The sequence below is a fragment of the Ochotona princeps genome, chromosome 26 (assembly GCF_030435755.1).
Source record: "Ochotona princeps isolate mOchPri1 chromosome 26, mOchPri1.hap1, whole genome shotgun sequence".
Taxonomy (NCBI): domain Eukaryota; kingdom Metazoa; phylum Chordata; class Mammalia; order Lagomorpha; family Ochotonidae; genus Ochotona; species Ochotona princeps.
In genome coordinates, this window is record NC_080857.1 from 7,137,997 (window position 1) to 7,158,032 (window position 20,036).

At 52.2% G+C, this 20,036-nt stretch overlaps 1 protein-coding gene across 2 annotated transcripts in view; it reads right to left on the bottom strand.

Annotated features, from left to right (window-relative positions):
- Positions 1 to 20,036, bottom strand: part of SLC24A4 (solute carrier family 24 member 4) — an 88,865-nt gene that overhangs the window by 38,315 nt on the left and 30,514 nt on the right. The gene's annotated exons all lie outside the window — the stretch shown is intronic.

Here is a 20,036-nt window from a genome sequence, read left to right on the forward strand (position 1 = left end):
GGAGATTCTTTGCAAGCTAAAGCCCTATTGTCTCTTTTGAGGTCACACCTAAGCCTTTAAGCTGCAGAAAGGCAGGGCTGTGGGAGCAGAGAGCGCTGATCTGCAGGTGGAGCTGAGTGCAGGATGATTCCAGCACCCACTGGACCCCGGGAGGGGGCGAATGCAGAGCACTGGAGGCAAGGCAGCTGCTCCCCTCTCCTGGTAAGAGAGAGTCTTATGTTGGGAGCGTGGTGCCAAGGAAGGGATTCTGTTTCACATTCGGACCTAGATCTAGCCCTATCTTTACATCCCAGTTATCTGCTCTCCTATGTCGGGGGCCCAGGACACTGGGGGAGCTCTTCCCTGCCTGTCACTCTCCTTCACATCACAGGGTCCTGGGAACACAGCTGTACCCCCAGCACCCTACACACCTCTGCACCAAGGTGCTGGTCCATGTTCATATGAAGGCTGCATGGGGGGTACTGGGACTTAGGACTGCCACCCTCCTGTTGGTTCATGTGGCATGTTAACATGTTCCGCTGCCAGCGTTAACACTGCAACCACTCAGCAGACACTGGACCCTGGCACTGGCAAACAAGAGTGCCCATGAGCCTCGAGGGTAGCAGCCCTTCACCTTGGCAGTGACTTGGCCTTCAGAGAACGCCACCGACTCATCAAGCAGGTTATCAAGACGGAAAATACCCTGACCTGGAAAGAGCATGGGTCAGCACATGTTTCTTAAGCATTAACTGTGTGCTGAGCAGTCACTGGGCAAGGTGTCAAGCCCTGTGCATGTGCGTAGCCTGATGCAGCACACAGACAGGCACACCAAGGATGGAGATGCACTGAGCAGCCTGCCCTGCTGGCAGACCAAACCTGGGGTTGGTGGTCTCATAGTGGCAAGGGACGAGCTGCCAGCCATGGGAGGAAGGGCAGCAATGGGTTCAGTAGGGAGAGCCTCCCAGAGCCCCCCGGCCTTCCACAATAACTGTGAGAAGCTCATTAACCCTGTTGTTCTGATGGCCAAAGGCCAGGGCCAAGAAGCTGCGGGATTTATCCAAGATGTACTGGCTGTCTGCTGCAGGTGAGAGCAGAACCCAGGCTGCCCCTCCCCTCATCATGGGCTCCTTCTGCTTGAGTGCATATCCTCAACAGGTATGTATGTGGGGCCAGGGTCTGCTTTGTTCACAGAGCAGGCTCTTGCAGCTCTGGAAGCTGAGTGCCCAGCAAGAAGCTGTGTTCCCAACAGGAAGAATACACTGTTCCAAACTCCCTGGTCAATTCCACCCCCGGCCCATGTCTCGCTCCCTTGGACCTAAAGCAGCCTCCCCTGGAGCCAGGGGGACCTGTCTCACATTGCTCTGGGTCTCTTTGTAGTGCTGAATAAAGCTGACCACTTCCTATTGATGAACACAGCCTTGAATCTATGTGTCTCACACACAGCAACGTCCCTTCTCTGTGGTGTGTAGCCACTCAGTCTTTGAGAAGCGCGCAGCATTGTACCCAGCATCACATCCATGAGACCAAATGGGCTCATTCCAACCCACACTGAGTTTTTGTCATCAACCCCACCCTACAGCCAATGAGATACACTGCTTGGTGTGAACCTGTCCTTGGTGAGTGGCGGCCAGCTCTACATGAGATGCCCTGGAGATGCCCTGAAACCTTCTGCTTCCTCATAGCTCATGCTATATGGATGGCAAAGGCACTCAGAGGTGACCTTCCTTCCACAAACCTTACCCTGGGGATAACAGACACAATGTGCCTGGTGTGCACCTGTCAGTTAACACCTGCCTGCCAGCCTCCCATTCGGAGGAGCCCAGCTCTCTTGCAGCTACGGTGCGAACTCTGAAATATTTCTGTCAACTTTGAGGATTCAGAGGGTAGGAGAGGGACAGAGGGTTCTCCCTGCAGCTCCTTCTACTGGGGACAGAGATTCTTGGTGGGCAATTCCTTATTTGTGTATCGGCTGCTTGGGAAGGAAACCACCACGTTTCCCACATGTCTTAGACTGCGGGGGCAGCGGCTGTAACACAATATATCAATCTGAGTGGTTTGGAAAGGACAGATGTTGACTCTGGAGGTTGAGCAGTCCAAGAGGAAGGTGCTGGCAGATTTGGCACCTGCTGTTAACCTCCTTCCCGGTTTACAGAAGATGCCTTCTGTGTCTTCATATGGTGGAAGGGCCAAGGCAGCTTCCTGGGGGCTGGTGTTGTGATGCATTGCGCTCAGCCTTCACCTGCAAGGCCCTCATCGCCCACATCAGAATGCTGGCTTGAGTCCTGGCTGTTCTGCTTCCAATCCAGCTTCCTGCTAATGTGCCTAGGAAAGCAGTAGAAGATAGTCCAAGTGCTTGGGTCCCTGTACTTAGGTCAGAGACACAAAAGAGCTCTGGGCTCCTGGCTCACCTCTGACTGTTGTAGCCATTTGGGGAATGAATCAGGGATGGAATATGGATCTCTCTTTCTCTCTCTATCACTCTGCCTTTCAAACAAATAAAATAAATCTCAAAAAATAAAAAAGGGCACTAACCCCAACCTCTCTCACCTGATCCCAACTCCTCCCACAGTCCCCACCTCTTCACACCCCCAGACCCCAGATTGGGATTCCTGGCCTGAATTCAAGAGGACTCAGACATTCAAATGAGAACACTGTACCTGTAGCCCTTCCTGGAGTTCTGTAAGCACCAAACACCCTAAATTCACTTCTTTTCTGTTGAAAACACTGAGGATAGCTTCTATGCCCCATAACAGATGCCTGCCTGCACACCCCTCCCCTCTGAGCCAAACCCTTGAGGGTCCTAGTCTCCCAACCCCCAAACCCCCAAACAGTCCTCAGTCTGCACTCCATGCTTTCATCACCCAAGCAGTACCCTGGAAGCAGGGGGAACACGGTGTTGACCCCTTAAGCCATCTCTCGGTCCTGCCTCAGTGCCCCACCATCCCCTCTCCCCCAGGGCAGTCACATCAGCTTCTCAGTGTGCATGCAGCAGCACAGCCACACCACCTGCACATGTCCTGCATGGCCTGACCCTGCTGGCTTCTCAGCCTCACTCAGGCCACTGCCATGCCTCCAGGGCTTGCTGTGCTTGGGCAACACAGGCCTGGCTGTGCTGCCAGCTCCTGCCAGGAGTGGGCATTAGAAAGTCGTTGAGCTTAGATGAAGTCATCTGACGGGAGCCCCTCTGATGAAATCTTGGTGACTTCATAAGAAGAAGGAACTGGGCCAGCCTTGTGGTACAGTGCGTTAAGCTGCTGCCTGAAATGCCAATACCCCACAGGAGCACAGGTTAGAGTCTCAGCTGCTCCACTTCCAACCCAGCTTCCTGCTGCTGCTTCTGGGAAAGAGGTGGAAGATGATATAAGGGCTTGGGTCCCTGTGCCCATTTGGGAGATCCAGATGGACTTCTAGGTTCCTGGCTTCAGCCTGGGCCAGACTTGGCCATTGTGGCCACTGGGGAAGCTAACCATCCGATGCAAGATCTGCTAGTCTTTCAAATAAATAAGTAAATCTTTAAGAGGGAATATCTCCTCTCTTTTTCACACACACACACGCGCCCCATCTTTTGACAACACATTCCTGGAACTATTTTATGACTCCGTGAGCACAAAGGTCATCACCAGGCACCAGCCCTTGAACTTGAGCTTCCAAAATTGAGAACCAAAATAAGGGACAAGGTTAGCCATCTACCTCCCTACCACACAAACCCAGGGCCACTGAGACTCTGTGTGCCAGGAGGGCTCTGCAGGAGATGGCAGGACTTGGCTGGCTTGCTGGGTTCAGCTCTTTCCCAGCTGCCTCCCAGCTGCAGGATGGTCCCCACTGGGCAGGCGGCTGTCAGCGGTGGAGATGCACTTGCTGGGAGATGTGGGTCAACTTTAAACCTTCCTGGTAGCTGATTGTCTTTAGGGAACATTAACTGGGAGTCAAATTGTTTTCAAAAGGCAAAGCAGACAAACAAACAAGCAAAAAAAAAAAAAAAAAAAAAAGGCAGCCTCAGAAGCCTAAAGCACAGAATTGTGAGCCCTTCCCCCACCTCACCCCAAGGCGGGGTTTAAAATGATTTGGCCAGGGAGCCAATGCCTTTCTTGGGCAACAATAGGGATGTTGACTTGATCCTATCACCCTTGTGCCCCAATCAGGAGTAAACAGAAGAGATGGGCTCCTGGCTTCACCAGGATGAAGGGCTTTCTCACTTAAGGTACATTCCACAAGCAATGGAGCACACACAGGGAGTGGAAACAGCACACCAGGCACCCTGGCAATGTGCCTGCTCTTTCCAGGAGTGAGTGCCTTGGAATCCTACCGCTGGACGAGACCCCAGAGGTTGTTGGCTTGGGGTGGTTTTTTTGGTTGTTGTTATTTGTTTGTTTTGTTTTGCCCACGAAGGGGAGTGGGATTGTTACAGTCATAGGCACAAATGTTCCTAACATCCCTGCCACCCCCTTCCCTCTGCCCTGATGTCCTCCATCATGTTGCACAGAGAAGACGATCACTTCCCTACCCCTTTTCATTTTATTTGAAAGACAAACACAGGCAGAGAGAGGATCTCCCATCCACAGATTCACTGCACAAAGGCCTACCCCAGTCAGGACTGGGTCAACTGAAGCCAGAAACCAGCAGCCAGGAGCAGAAACTCACCGCAGGTCTTCCAGAAGGGTAGCAGGGCCCCAGGACCTCAGTCACCACTGCTGGCCCCCACGAGGACACCAGGAAATCCCCAAACCCACAATGCAGGAAACCTGGCTTCTACTCCACTCCACTACAGCACCCCAGGCCAAGAGCACCAACCAGGCAACCCTGAAGCTGGCAGCCTCCACCCATCACACCTCTGAGGCGGACAGCCTCCACCCAGGGCACCCCTGAAGTCTTTCCCTGCTCTCCTCACTCCCTGGCTTGACTTGGTGGCAGAAGCCAACTCCTTGGCCACCGTGAACTCCAAGCAAGCATCTCATGCTTTCTTACAAAGGAGTGGTCCTTGCTGGCTTCCCCAAACAGCAAAAGTCTTTGATTGTCTCTTTGTTCTTCTGTCATGGGGCTGTGGGGACCATCTGCCGGCTCCCACTGCTACCAGAACATTCAACAAGAAACACATCTAACATTGAAACAAGTCAAAGACAAGAGATCTGGGCACGGCCACCTGTCCAGCTCTGCAGCAGACATCACCGGGCCTTGTGGTGTTATCAATTCAACAGGGATTATCAGGGGAGAGACTTCTATTTGGGACGAGATTTATGACTGAACACAATATGATGGTCTACACATAAAACAAATCAGAAGACACACACACACAAGGCTTACTACATACTCAGCACACTATGGACAGAAATACAGTCAAGCCTTCATTTCAATGAGCCTGGGAAATGCCACCCCCACAGCACCAGCCTCACTCACAGATGGGTACTCTAGGATATGGGACTGATGTGCCCAGGCCTCAATGCCACAGGACTGCATGTCCGGAGCCCAAAAAAAGAGTCTTCTCTTTGACACAGGATTACTACAGGACTAGACTGTATCAAAACATGACAATAGGAGCCACTGTGAGCAGCGCAGCAGGCTAAGCCCTTGCTGGCAACACTGGCATCCCTTGCTGGAGTGCTGGTGCCAACCCTGGCAGCTCTGTTCCCAACCCAGCCTTCTGCTAATGCACCGTGAAGGCAGCAGATGATGGCTCAAGTACCTGGGGACCTGCCATCCATATGAGAGGCCCTGACGGAGTTCCAGGCTCTTGGCTTCGATCTGTTCTAGCCCTGGATGGCGCAGCCATTTGGAGAGCGAATCAGTGCAATAGAAGGTCTCTCTCTCTCTCTCAGTCTCTCAAATAAATAAGTGTTTTAAAAATGAGGCAGGTGGGTAGGGAGGACCATATGTGTGAAAGTGTTTCCTACCTGTAATTATAAGACCCTGGAAAACACAGATAGCCCAGGGAGGGGGTAACAGTTAAAGCCAAGGAATTAGAATTAGAAGATAAGTTGATTTTGGTGCCAAAGATTTTGAAATGCTTTTTTCATTTGACACACATCTTTTTTTTCAATTAACTTTTTGAAGACCTCGGCAGTCTAGTCCTTCCCTCTCGGCTTCCCACAAATATTTCCTGTCTCTTTCCAGGATCTGGGAACGCAGCAGTGGCACTGCAGGCCAAAGGCCCCGCCCTCATGGGCGTGAAGGGTAAAGCAGGAGGAGGAAGGGGACACGGTTCATCATAGATGAGAAAAAAAAAATCCTTCGTGGCTTGTGCACAGCCACGAACCAAGAGATCAACCAACAGGCCTGGAAGGCAAGACGAGACCACTGCAGAAATTCGGCAGAACATAGAATTCAAAGTTTATTTTGATGCCAAAAGATGAAAATCCATACGTAAGAGTTTTCCAAAAGTTCATGAAATGTGTGTTATCAAAAAAAAAAAACATGCATAGATTTCAAAATGTTTTGCAGCACAATAAACTTCTCATTCCATCTTTCTGTGGTCTCCAGAGGGGCTCTTGTATCCTTAACACAACACAGTATTTACGGCAGCTGGAGGAATTCTCACCCTGCTACGGCCTCCTCTTGGAATGCTTTCTGAGAGGACCATGTCACTCTTAGATTGAAGAATGTTTAAGTGGCATCGATAGAATTTTCCCACGCCACCCTGGCTCCCTAATTAAGCACAAGCCTAGGTGCTACTGTGAAGATATTTCACAAACACTAACACCTCCACTGACTACGTCATGGAGAAGGCCCACCTCAGTGCAGGTATGAATTCCATACCACTCCTATCAGTCAGAGGCCCTGAGAGCAAAAAAACTAGGGCCTGTTGGGGAGGGAGCCTCAATGTTGCAGCATAAGCTCTCGCCCCACGGTTCCCACCTGCGGGCCTGCCCTGTCTAGGACAGACTGGCCACAATCACACAGCCGTGCATAAATATGGGGACAGACGTGCGTGCGTGCCTATGCCACCTTCTATTGCTTCTGTTTTTCCGGGGAACACTGGGTGCAAGCAGATCCGAGGTGTCAGGTCCAAGAGGGCAGAGCCACACCTGGCCCCAGGTGAGCTAGAACCAGGAGGCCAGCTGGCAGAGAGGTCAAGTACACAGTTTCTTCAAAAGGCATGTGGGGAAATGAGTTTACGTTTGGTGCAAAAAAAAAAAATTAATGCAGGATTGTTTTTTCACAATACACATTTTCCATGAAGTTTTGGGAAACCCCTGGTGGAAAGTTCGGGGAGACACCTCACAGGCTGCTGGTGCCACCTGGAGCCCCTTGCTGGGCCAGCATGCTCCATGTTAGCATTCCTAGCTCCTATCCTGCCTCTCACCATGGCTGCCCAGGTCTCCCTGTCTGGTACCAGTCTTTGCTACCAGCACAATTCTGTGTCTCCCTTGAGCAAATCCATTCTCATAATTGGGTCCCTTAAGGTAGAAGTCTAGACTCAGGCCTTGGGCCAAACGGGAGTGGAATGCATGGTCTCTACTGGAGAGTGGGAAGGATAGGGCCCCTACGCCTTCCTGGAACAAACAGAACAGCTTCTCCTAGGGAGAGTTTCTTGCAAGAAGGGTCTAGGACAGACCCCTGTGGGCGCCAGATGTGCGAATACACGCTGCCTTATAATTACGTCCAAGTGTATTGAGACCACTCCACCATAAACAGGATGCTGCAGAAAAAAAGACCTCAACAGGCTTAATGCACTTCTAGGTGCATCTCACAGTAGCAGGTGCTTAGCCAAACATCTGCAGAATGAGCGACAGTGGCAATTCAGACGAGCAACCTGCTTTTCCCAAAATCTCAGGAGACCAAAAACACCTGCCTACTTCCTTCCAGCTTCAGCACTAATGCGCATCCTCAGCTCAATGTCAAAAGCTTTCCCGACGGAGAGTCACCAGGGTCTGGATTTTGTTTTTGGCTTTCCTGGGCAAGCTGGTGGAAAATGGCTTAGCTCCTCAACTCCTATGAAAGCACTGTGAGGTCTGGGGTCGGGGGTGGGTGTTCTTGGCTTGCTCTATGTGGGAGGCACCTGCTCTGGAAGCGGGGAGGGGGGAGCAGGCACACCTTCACACACCTGCCCTACGGGAGGGAAACTTCCCACAGAGGGGACAAGCCTAAGTAGCTCCAGGATGTGAGAACAGGGAGACTGATGGCCAGCTCCACAGTGTTCCCAGTAGAGAAACAAGGGAGCCACCCCCATCATTCTCTTTCCTTATCCTGATTGTACCTGACCAGTAGAATCTCCTTCACCCCACTTTGCAGATGGGAAAACAGAGGCTTCCAGAGGCCAGAGGCTTGCTTGTGGCCACCCAGCCCAGGAGCAGGACAGACTCACCCCCCAGTCAAGGGGCCCAGGTCTAACCTGTGGGCCCTGTCCTCACTTGGTCTACCCCTCATGGCTCTTGACTCAGAAAATCAGCCTGCCTAGCGAGGATCTTACCATGTCGTTGGCTGGCAGGCTGGCAGAGGCAGGACAGCGTCACTTGTGGCTCCAACACACGGGCACTGCTGCCAGCTATTCTGGGATAAGCAAGTCGGTAATGAAGTGAACCACTTCCTTCAACAAATGGGCCCAGAAGACTCAATTCAAGCACAACAAATACAATAATAGATCCTAATCCCAGGCCGATTTAATCACCTCCTGTTTCTTTTTCCATCCTGACTCACTCCCCCCTTGTGGATATAAACACACACACACACACACACACACACACACACACACACTTGCTGCTATGAATACACAGGCACCATCACCCAGGACAATTCAACACCTCCATTAGTTGGAAACCATTTCTTGCTGAATATACACCTAGATACGCCTCCGCCCCCTCAAATGTATACACAAAGGGACTTCAAAAGATCATGGAAAATGGAACAGAAAAGCTGCTACTTGGGCACACAACGAACCAGGATCCATGACATCTTCCAGGACTCTCTGAAGACCCTCGGTGTCCACCCTCGGTGGACCCCCAGGTCTCAGCAGTGGGAGGTCTGCGGATAGAGAAGGACAGAGGGGCTCAAAGGACACAGCCTGCGTGCAGAGGGACGGAGGGGGCGAGGCTTTAGCAGAATCCACAGAGAACTCAAACTCCAGATCTTGGGCTGGTCACCCTACTTGAAGTTGTCACCCTCACTTAGCAAGGTAATTGATCCTATCTCTTGCTTGGATGCATGGTTTCCTGACTCCAACAAACATCGATCTTGTTCAGCTTCGCCCTTATAGCTCCAAGTGCGAGTGTACATTGATAAAAGTTGCTGGAGGAGCATACCCAACAACCTGTAAGGTGCTTAAATATTATGGAACGAATAGTTCCCATCCTACCTTTGTCTTGTATTTCTCTTTTGCTTTTCTGGGCATTGGTGCTAGGAGGAAACAAAAGGAATTCTGCAGGTGGTGGGTGTACTTTCTCCTATTCCTCAATCTGTCTCCAGCCAGGGTCAGTCAGAGTGTACGTGGCCATTTACCTCCTTGCTGAGTCAGTAATGCTTCAAGTCCACTTGCTTATACCAGGCCTGACAAGGATTCACGTTTACACAGTGGCCATCTCCCAGTAAACACCAGTGTGCATGCGGCGAGAGAGGAGGCAAGGTGAAGCTAGCAGGGACCCAGGCGCTCAGACTGCCTGTTGGGAAAACAAAGGAACTCACTTCCTGTCTGCAGCTAATGACAGCTTGGGCTCTCCTTATAGAGGATGGCACATGCGCAGTTACACACTGCTCAGCACTTCCCCAGGGGGGCATGGACACCCCTCAAGAACTGCAAAGTCAAGGGCAGCAGGAATCATAGTCTTGTCTGGTCCAAACAAACCATTGCGAGGAGAGCTTCTTAGTCAAGCCTGACCTAATTGCACTTGCCCTGGGAAGGCATGGGTGCGTGGATTTCCCCCGATGGAGCCAATGCCTTCAGACTGCTTCCAGTTTACTGTCACCGCAGATGGCCCCAGGCCACCAGCAGGGTTCTTCACAGAGTTGGTGGACAAACTATGTACAGATTTCAAATACTATTTTGTACCAACTGATCTTTTCATTCCCCTCTGCCTGTGAACTGGTGCTTTTAGGTAAAACCGTGCCCTTCCTTCCTGTCCCCAAACCCCCAGTGACACCCTGCTGGCAAGTTCTCCTTCCCTGCACAACTTCTTTCTTTAGGCCACTTCATGCATTTTCTTTTTAAAAAATATTGTTGATTTTATTTTCAGTTATCTGAAAGACTGCAAGTATTGAGAGCCAGCCCACTCTCTGGTTCTCTCTCCAGTGCTCACACCAGCCATGGCTGCTGGCCAAAGCCAGGAGCCCAAAACTCCCACAAGGGTGAAAGGGGCTGAGCTGCTCCTGCTGCCTCCCAGTGTGCACCTGAGCAGGAGGCTGAACCAGAACTAGAGCTAAGACTCAGAGCCAGGAACCCAGCGTGGGATGTGGGAATCCCAGGAGGCATCCTGACCACAGTACCAATGCCCACCGCTCAAACCCCCTTCTGCTTGCACTAACTGCACCTCAGTCCATGTGACAGCAAAGATCCCTGGGAGGAGGCAATGGGTAACCTTGGGAATCAACCATCAAAAAGCCCTGGGAGCCAACGGGGCTCCAGGCCAGTACCTCATGATGCAAAGGCAGAGGGACATGAAGTACATCAGGTTAGTTAAAGCCAACACCAGGGTCAGCGCTGTGAAAGGTGGGTTCAGTTACTACTTGTGACACTAGCATGCCCTATCATGTGCTGCTAACATCCTGGGACAGTAGCTGATGACAGCTTGAGGGTGTAGACCCGGATGGAGTTACCAGCACTTGGCTTTGGCTCTACGTAGACCTGGTGTTAGGACATAGAAGGAGTTCACCGGCAGATGAAGATTCTATTTTTTCTTCCTCTCCAACATTCTGCCCTTCAACTCTGTCACTCTGCCTTTCAAATAAATCCAAAAAAAAAATAATAAAGTCAACACTAAGAAAAAATGGTTTCCTCCACAGGCAACACCTTGCCAATGGAGAACAACACCAACATCCACTTATCTCCCATCCAAATTGTGGAAGAAGCTAATCATCTCCTCCCAACTTCTTTGAGATGGATTTGCCCCAGCCAATGTTGGAGGCAAGAAAATGCAGTCCTGGAGTTATAGATATGACTATAGACGGGCATCATGCCAGGTGGCAGACACCTGTTCCTGCCTAGCAGGTGGCAGAGGCAAGGCAGGCACAGCCGCTTCAGGGAGCTCATGGCACTTTAGACCCCACTGAGTGACATTTTTAACTCAGTGTGCATGAAGTGAACAACATGTTCTTTTTTGGGAGCCCGGGTTGAGGGAACTCTGTATCCTACTGAAAATCCATTTTAAGATCAATCGAGGCATAAATTAGCAGGGCTCTCTCCAGGTGCTGAATGAGGTTCGCTGGCATTTCAACATTGCCTAGCGGGGCTCAACAGCATCAGGTTAATATTCTTCACTCAGAACCTGAGGCTTGCTAGAGTTCCCCAGAAGTAGGATATGACCTTCTCTTCTGGCATGTGGCCACTGTGTCGTCAGATCTCAGTCAGGGGCCAGACACAATCCTGGCCCCTGAGGACCCCACCCTGGAAAGAAGCAGGCTCTGAGTTGATGCTATGAGCACCAGTGTCATCCAGGAAGCAGGGGTTGGGGAGGGTCCTTTATATGGGTGCTCTATCATGGAGAGTGGGAACACCCTGGCTGGCCTTGGGAGAGGCCTGGCTGAGCCATGCCAGAGATGAGAGACACGAGGACCCTGTCTTGGCAGGCCTGAGGGCTTCCTCTGGCTTCCTTCCACTCCTGTATTCCTGTCCCCAATCATTTTATCAATCTTTTCTCCAAATGGCAGGCCCACGTCCACTGCCACAATGCCATGCCAGGCTGCCAGCTTCCCCTCTCTTCAGGCCCATTATGCAGTGTGCCAGGCCCACCGAAGAGCCCCTGGGGCCCTGTACTGCCCCAAAGACAAGGCCGCGTCCAGCCTGGCACGGAACTGCTACATGGCTTCTGAGGCCACACGGCCTCTCTGAGTGAGTTTCACCAACCCAGACAGACAAATGCCAGGCCTGCATTAATAACAGAAACGGGGCCTCGCGACGGGTGCATGGACCCAAAAGCATCATCAGTCATGGCCCCTTGGGCGTCACTGCCCACCGCCTTCAGGCAGGGTCCTGGGCGCAAGGCTGTGACACAAGAAACAGCAAGCCTGTTCCCACTGAGGACTCGGAGAGGTCAGACTGGGCTCCCAGCAACCCCAGCAGCTTCCTGAGTCAGGACTAACCTACAGGACAAGCCCTGGTGTCACGTGTCCTATGGACCCCAAATACCAGCATGTCACCTGCGTCTACTGGGGCAAGAAACAAGACATAGGTAGGAAATGCCCATCTAGCAGTGGGGTCTTTACTCTTCCAAAGTTTGCAAAGCTGCACAAAGACAAACAAAACTGTCATGGCTTAATAAGTTAATCTTCTACCTTCAAGTAGAGGCAGCTACGGGCTCTGGTTCAGGTCCTGGCTTCTCCCTTTCCCATCCAGCTCCCTGATTACAGCTTGTCAAAGTAGCAGAGGATGGCCCTAGTGCTTGGAACCCTGTACCTACGTGGGAGACCCAGAACAAACTCCTGACTCCTGGCTTCAGATTGGCTCAGTTCAGCTCTGGCCATTGTAGCCATTTGGGGAGTGAACCAAAGGAGGAAAAATCTTTCTGTGTCTCCTTCTCTCTATAAATCTGCCTTCCCAATAAAAATAAGTCTTTAAAAACAAACAAACAAAAAACAGAACTTTCTAGAAATAGCCTTCATTCCTTTTTAAACTTGCTCCCACTTTGCCAGTCCTACTCTCCAAAAGTACTTCTCTTTGCACATTCCCTCCACCCCCAAGGAGGGGTCTGGGAGTTAACAACGCAGTGTTCAACTCTTCACACATTCATTTTCAAGGCAAAGACAGAAACCCAAATAACTCATGGCTCGGACAGTTCAATGAGCACCAGATGGAGGCTCCACATGGCAGCGACTCAGGCTGGGGAGTCAGGCGGAGCAGAGGGAGCCAGCACAGCAGAGTGAGAATCTAAGAACAGACTCTCCGCCTTCCAAACACAAACCTGGGGCCGTCTGCCTGCTTCAGAGTTCACACCACCCGCCAGCATCAGGGTAGCCGAGAAGACAACCCGGGAACTGCCACAAAGAGGTGGAGCTACATCTCTTGCACTTAAGAAAAAAAACATGCACACTCTACTTCACCATTTCTTCCTAGACTAAAAGACACACAGTCAGTGGCTGGAAGGCAGACACCAGAGGTGTACCTGCAGGAGAGCAACCCGAGGAGGCCCACACGCTGCAGCAGGAGGGCACTCCACATGGCACAGTGACAGCAAGCTTCAGGAAGCTGTCCAAACGCCCCCCATTCACTGCTAATATGGCATGGCCACATGAGAATCAATTATTACTCCCAGAGAGGCAGAAAAGTCCCAGAAAAGTGGACTACAAAGTTGCACACCCTGGGTTGAAAGCCCTCCCCCTCAAGGGAAATGGACGACGGGTGCATGTCACCTGTGGTGGCAAAGCAACTATGAGTGACCCTTTAGCTACATCATCCAGGTGTGGTGGCGCCATGTGCCAAGGCTGGTCCCCATCTCATCCCAGGCTGATTCCCATATCTTTAGGACCAGAAAGTACAGGATCCCACACTCTGGGTGCTTTATCTTTTTACCCTAAAGTTCACAAAGGAGGAACTGGAGAACTTGGGGGTCATCCTGACACACTTATTCTTCCTTCCCAGAAAACAAAAGGACCCTGAGTGACCACACCCAGCAGCATCAGTGGACAGCTGATCACGGGGTGCCACGGGGGTATAAATCTCAATTTAATTCCTACCAAGCAATAAGCTGGACATAAGCAAACAGAACCAGCTTTGCCAGTGTTGTGTTTATAAACAACAGGTGAGAAGAGCAGTGCTTAGAGGCAGGCATTTGTTCAGCCTAGAAGCTAAGACTCCCGTGTCCCACGTTGGAGGGCCTGGGTTCCACAGCAGCTTCCTGCTGCTGGGCACTCTGGGAAGCAGCCCGTTATCATGTCATTACAACAGGATCACCATGGCCGACCCACCTACTCCCACCCCATACCTGACACCACGATGCTTCTGAGACTTCCCCAAAAAGTAAGAAAATGGGCAGCATTCAGATCCCACCAAGCCCTGCCCCTACAAACATTGAATGAAACTTCACCCCAGACACCAACTCTATGAATATTCAATGAAACTCCACCCCAGATACCAACTCTATGAATATTCAATTGAACTCTGCCCCAAACACCACCCTCTATGCCCAGATCTAATTGGATGACACTGAGTTTTGCTGGGTACAGCTCACTCTGGCGTGAGTAAATCCTAGTCCTCCACTCCCTGGCTTCAGTGACATCCACTCATGCCTGTGTCACAGCCGAGAGCCCAGACCTAGCCATCCTAGGACAAACAGAAACAGAGAGATTGGGAGATAGCTCTGCATGATCCAGGTTGCTACAGAATTCTGAATCGGCCCTCGCCTTGCATGCGCCAGGATCCCACATGGGCTCCAGTCCACGTCCCAGCTGCTCCACTTTGCATCTCCTGCTTGTGGTCTGAGAAAGCAGTAGAGGATGATCAATAGCCTTGGGACCCTGCATCTGTGTGGGAGACCCAGAAGAAGCTCTTGGCTCCGATCAGCTCAGCTCCAGCTGTTGTGGACACTTGGGCAGTGAACCAGCAGACAGCAGATCTTTCCCCCTGTCACTCCTCTCTGTGGATCTGCCTTTCCAATAAAAGTAAATAAATCTTTAAAAAGAAGGAGGAGAGGAGAAGATAAACAAGCAAACAAAAAACAAACAAATAAATACAGGCCTCGCCAAGCTGCCCTTAGTAGTTTGCTTAGCTAACTCCTGGCTCCCAGTGCTTTCTATAACTGAAGCTTTGGAGGCAATCACCAGCATCTCTCTCATATGCACATACAGTGTCGTTCTGCTTCTCCTTTGCCCTGGCCTGGAATACCCCCTGCTAAACCAGGGGTCTGAGCCCCCCATTTGGATGACACTATGCCTCCAGGCCACAGGGCAGGAAGTTCAGCTTGCATATACATCAGATGTAGGGCAAACCAGGCTGGCTTTTAACCCCAGTCCCTAGGAACCCTGAGCCTGATCAGACACAGACAGCTGGATCCCAAACCTGACACAGCGATGGGGGCTGGGCTGGGTTGGGTTTTACCAGAGAGAGAACTATTACATTTCAAGCTTATCTGGGGTGCAGTTTGCAGCTCTGTCTGGACCACATCAACCCTCCCTGACCCTCTGCATGTGTCTGCCAGTTCTGCCGCTTGTCATTCTCATGGCCCAATCACACTGCACTCTGACTTCCACGGGACCCTTAGGGCTCCATTCTCCACCATCTCCTAATTGACTCTGAGCTGTGAGAGGTGCCCTTTCAGGGCACCGTCTGGCTGAAACAGAATGATTTGTTGTCTTCCTCAGGCCGCCGAGCATTAAAAATGTGACATTCAGAGAGGACACCGGGACGGTGTCACTGCCCTCTTGCACGTGCACATTAAGCAGATACTCATGGTCCTGAGGAATCTTCATATTTATAGGAGGGATAATCTGAATTTCTGCTAAAATTACACTGCCTAAGTTTGCATCAAACTTTCATGTAGGATTAAGCCCTCCAAGTAAAACAACATCACCATTGCAGACATGGCCGATCTGGGTGACCGTGTACTGGCTGGCAGATGCCGTCTGCATTTTGAAAACAGGACAAATGGACGTGACATCCCCAAACCAAGAAAAACAACCTAGGGTGCCATGGCTTTTGAATGGTGGGTTAAGTCACTTCCTGCAATGTTGGCATCCCACATCGGCACTTCCCATCCCACTCCCTGCTGATGCACCTGGAAAGCAGCGGAGGATGGCCCAAGTGCTTGGAAGCGCTCTCTTGAGGGAGGAGGTACCAATGGAGTTCCAGGCTCCTGGCTTTGTTCTGGCCCAGCCCCCAGGAGGGGGCAGCCCTGCGCGAGGGGATTAGTGAACCCGTGGATGGAAGATCTCATTGTCCCTGCAACTCTGAAAAACAGCTGCATAGGTAAAGAGAGCGAAAACAAGAACAGCACATACACTGTGAGACATTAGGGAAAACCAGGGGTCCAGCATCGCTCCCAGTCAGGAAGGAACCGGACATGAGGACAGTTCCCTTCCTGAGTGGCCGTGCCCAGTCAGACACCAGCGTCCCCCAGGAAGGCTCCTGGGTGCCGTCCACACTGCAGGAGGCAGTGGGCAAGCATGTGGAAGACATGCCAGGGCCTCCAGCACTTCTGAGATGCTCCTTAGAGACCCCTGGGAGAGGAGGAGCTGTGCAGACAGCACAGCGTCCACCCAGGCTGGGGAGGGAATGCAGCCTCAGTGTGGATCTACCCTCTTCCCACGGGGCATGTGGCCTTGTCACCACGGAGGCTGGCCTGAGCCTGTGTTGCTGCTACAACAAGACATCTGAGCCCAGATGTCTGCAAGCAGCAGGCCTGTGGGGCCCATAGTGCTGGAGGCCAGCAAGTCCACGGTCGAGGAGCCAGCCAAGTCCTATATAAGCCTACCTTGTGTCCTGCTGTGGCCAAGGGGCACCCGGACCCCCTCTGACCTCCTTTGACTTACACTTACTTATTTTCAATTTTTATTTGCAAGGCCAAAAAGAGTCTTAGGGATCTTCCATCCACCGGGTTCCCTCCCAGACGTTCCAAAGCCAGGAGCCTAGAACTCAGTCTGGGTCTCCTGTGAGGGTGGCTGAGGTCCACACTTCCAGGGTGCACATTAGCAGGATGGCAGATTGGAAGTGGAGGAGCTGGGACTTGACAGGTATTCTGACATGGGGTATGGACATCCCAAGTATATTTTTTTCTTAAAGATAGACTAACTGATAGACTAACCATGCACCACCCACCCATCCATCCATCCATCCATCTTTTTGAGCTGCTTGGCCAGGCACCCCCTGCCCCACACACCTCCCCACCCCTCTCGCTAACCCAAACCACCTTATGGTCACTGTGTGACCTTGATGGTACACTGACCCAACAGTCCCTTCCTGGGTCATTCCTCATAAAATCAGGCCCAGGTGGTTTCCTGTCCATAGTCCAGGCATGAGCCAGGCTACGCAGTGACAATGGCAGTGGTTAGCCCTTACTAAGCACTTGCTGTTACTCAGCTCCAGGTGGCTTAGAATTCTCTTGTCCCTCAGGCAGGAGCCTGATGACATGGCAGGTAGGAGAGTGGGGGCTTAGAGAGGCTGAGTCGCGCGTCTGAAGTCACACAGCTGCAGCAAATTAAAGCCAGGGCAGAGTGGAAGCCAGGCAGCATGCCCAGGGAGCTTACCGAGCCGCTCTTAGCAGCAGCTGGCTTCTGGGACAGGGAGCCCAGAGGGCAGGAAGCTGGGCCTGCCTTGTTTCACTTCCTGCCTAATGGGACAACTTGGGAACCCACCCTCTATGAACAGCCCTCTGGCCTTACCAGTGCATGTTCAAGTTTCATGTCTCCCAAGAACTTCCCAGGATGCCGCTTCCATGAAGCCACTGAGGACTGGACCCAGGAAGCTCTGCACCTGCCGCTCTTTCCCAGGTACCCGCACCTGTCCTCACCCCTCCCCTGCTCGAGGCTTCTCAGCCAATGCAGCTTCATGTCTCCCCCTGCTCACACAGGCACACAGCAGCTGCCTCTTCCTCCCATCCCCAGGCTGACGATATTTCTAGAAAACAGAGTTGAACTGAAAAACCCCTTCTCCCGAAGGAAAAAAAAAATCCTGAACCTGAAACCTCAATTCCCACCGCTCTGTGCAGAACCCGCCCTTCAGCCCTTGCAGTTTAAAATAAATTCTAATTACAGCAGGGACTCCGGCCTCAGCAAGCAGCCTACCGCTCTCCTTGCTTCTGCTGACGATCTGCTCACAACTCCTCTCCAGAGGACTCGGCAACTGTGCATGTATTTCATGCCTGAGTTGGAGGCGGGATGACGGAAAGATTTCTCGTGCCCAAGTGGTCATCAAACATTCATTTCGCTCCGGGTTTGCCCAGTGCCTGTCTATGCAGCCAATCTGGCTTCATTAGCTGCCTTGCTCTAGACTTGCTCAACTTCCTGAGCTGCTCAGGGAATGAGGGCCAGAAAGCCACACCTCCCGCTACACCAGGGAAACGTCAGCCTCCCGGGAGCTGCCCCTGCAATGACAGGCCCCCCTGGTGCTGCAGTGAGGAGGCCTAGCAGGCTGGTCAGCCGGTTGGGTGCTATCTTTCACTTATTATATGTGTCCCAATGAATCACCCGCCCACACATAGCTGAGCCCAATATGTCCCATGCACTTGCTGCGGGAGGAGAAACCACACAGCGACCCCTATGGTCAGTCCCTGCACGCCGTTGGCCAAGTTCTCTCACTAGCAAGGAAGGTCACACTTTGTCACCAGCTTGAGCCTGCCACTGGGGGATTAAGCAGACTGGTGACAGAGAAGGCAGCTCACTCTGTGATGAGTCTGGGTCAGGAAAAGGGAGGTGCACTCACACAGACCTTGCAGGCTGTGTAGACAGGGGAGGTGCACGCACACAGACCTTGCAGGCTGTGTAGACGGGGGAGGTGCACGCACACAGACCTTGCAGGCTGTGTAGACGGGGGAGGTGCACTCACACAGACCTTGCAGGCTGTGTAGACGGGGGAGGTGCACGCACACAGACCTTGCAGGCTGTGTAGACGGGGGAGGTGCACGCACACAGACCTTGCAGGCTGTGTAGACGGGGGAGGTGCACGCACACAGACCTTGCAGGCTGTGTAGACAGGGGAGGTGCACTCACACAGACCTTGCAGGCTGTGTAGACAGGGGAGGTGCATGCACACACACCTTACAGGCTGTGTAGACGCGGGTCTTTAGCTGGACAGGGAAGGGAGTCCCAGGAGGGGCAGAGCACATGCTGAGCCCCAGAAGCACTCAGTGCTGTCCCTTTCCCTCTGTGGCAAGTACATGGCTGCCTTCCACAGCTGTCCACGTGTGGCTCTCACCTTTCCTGCTGCCCTAACGGGGGTACACAGGGCTGAGCAGAGTTGGGGGTTCAGAATGAGGTTGCAGGGCACATTTCAGAACCAGCCCTTAAACACCTCAGGGACCCATTGCTGCTGTGAGGTCACAGTGACCTTGACTTAGCAGCTGCTTGTCATGACACTGGAAGGCCACAGGCCTGCTGGGTGGGGCTGGGAGGCAGGGAGGCAGTGACTACAGTGGCCCATGCACGGCCAGCAGGGACCACGGTGTGGCTGAGGGGCTGAGGCTGAGCAACCCTGGTGGTCTCCCTGTAGGTGATCCCCAACCTCCTCTGAGTCTCTGTCCAGGGCTCCTGGCACTGCTCCAGGGCACACTTCCTATGTCTGCCACTAGAGGGCAGAGTGCCCGAGGCAGGCCCACTGTGGGTCCTCGGGACAGCATTTAGAGGGCTGATCAGTTTCCCTTTCTAGGCAGGATCAGGGGTCAAGGCATGACCTTCTGTTGTTAGCAGTGCCGCTCTGACAGTGCCGAGTGACCGTCCTTCCTTCAGCTAGTCTATAGGTTTATTTGCGGGCTTTTGTACTCCAGCAAGTTTTGAGTGTCAAGCCTGAGTTCTCGCTCTGAGTGCTAGCAAGTGGCCAAGGCTGGGAGAGGCTTGAAGCTGCGGGTCTGACTCCAGGGTCAGGCAGGGGCTGTTTTTACACATTTCTCAGTTATAATGTAAAATTCTTTTTTCCTTCTGGATATGCGTGTGTTCCCTCTTGTTGCTAGAATTTTGAAGCCATCACACCAGAAGCACTGAAAAAACAAACTACAAACTTCCCTTTAAATGTGCTGCTCCCAGCTGTAGATAATATGTGTTTACTATCACAGAAGGCTTTCCAAAACACAAATGGAGCCCAAAGAAGAACGTGAAATGATCACTCAACTTTTGGTCTATATTTTTAGCATTTTTGTTTAATTCCTTTTTGAGAGCAGAGAAAAAGAACAGACAGACAGAGCTCCCATCTGCTGGGCCGGGCCAAATCCGGCGGCTGGGAACTCGATCTGGCATGGGCAGCAAGGGGCTCAGCCATTGCCACAGGCTCCCAGGAG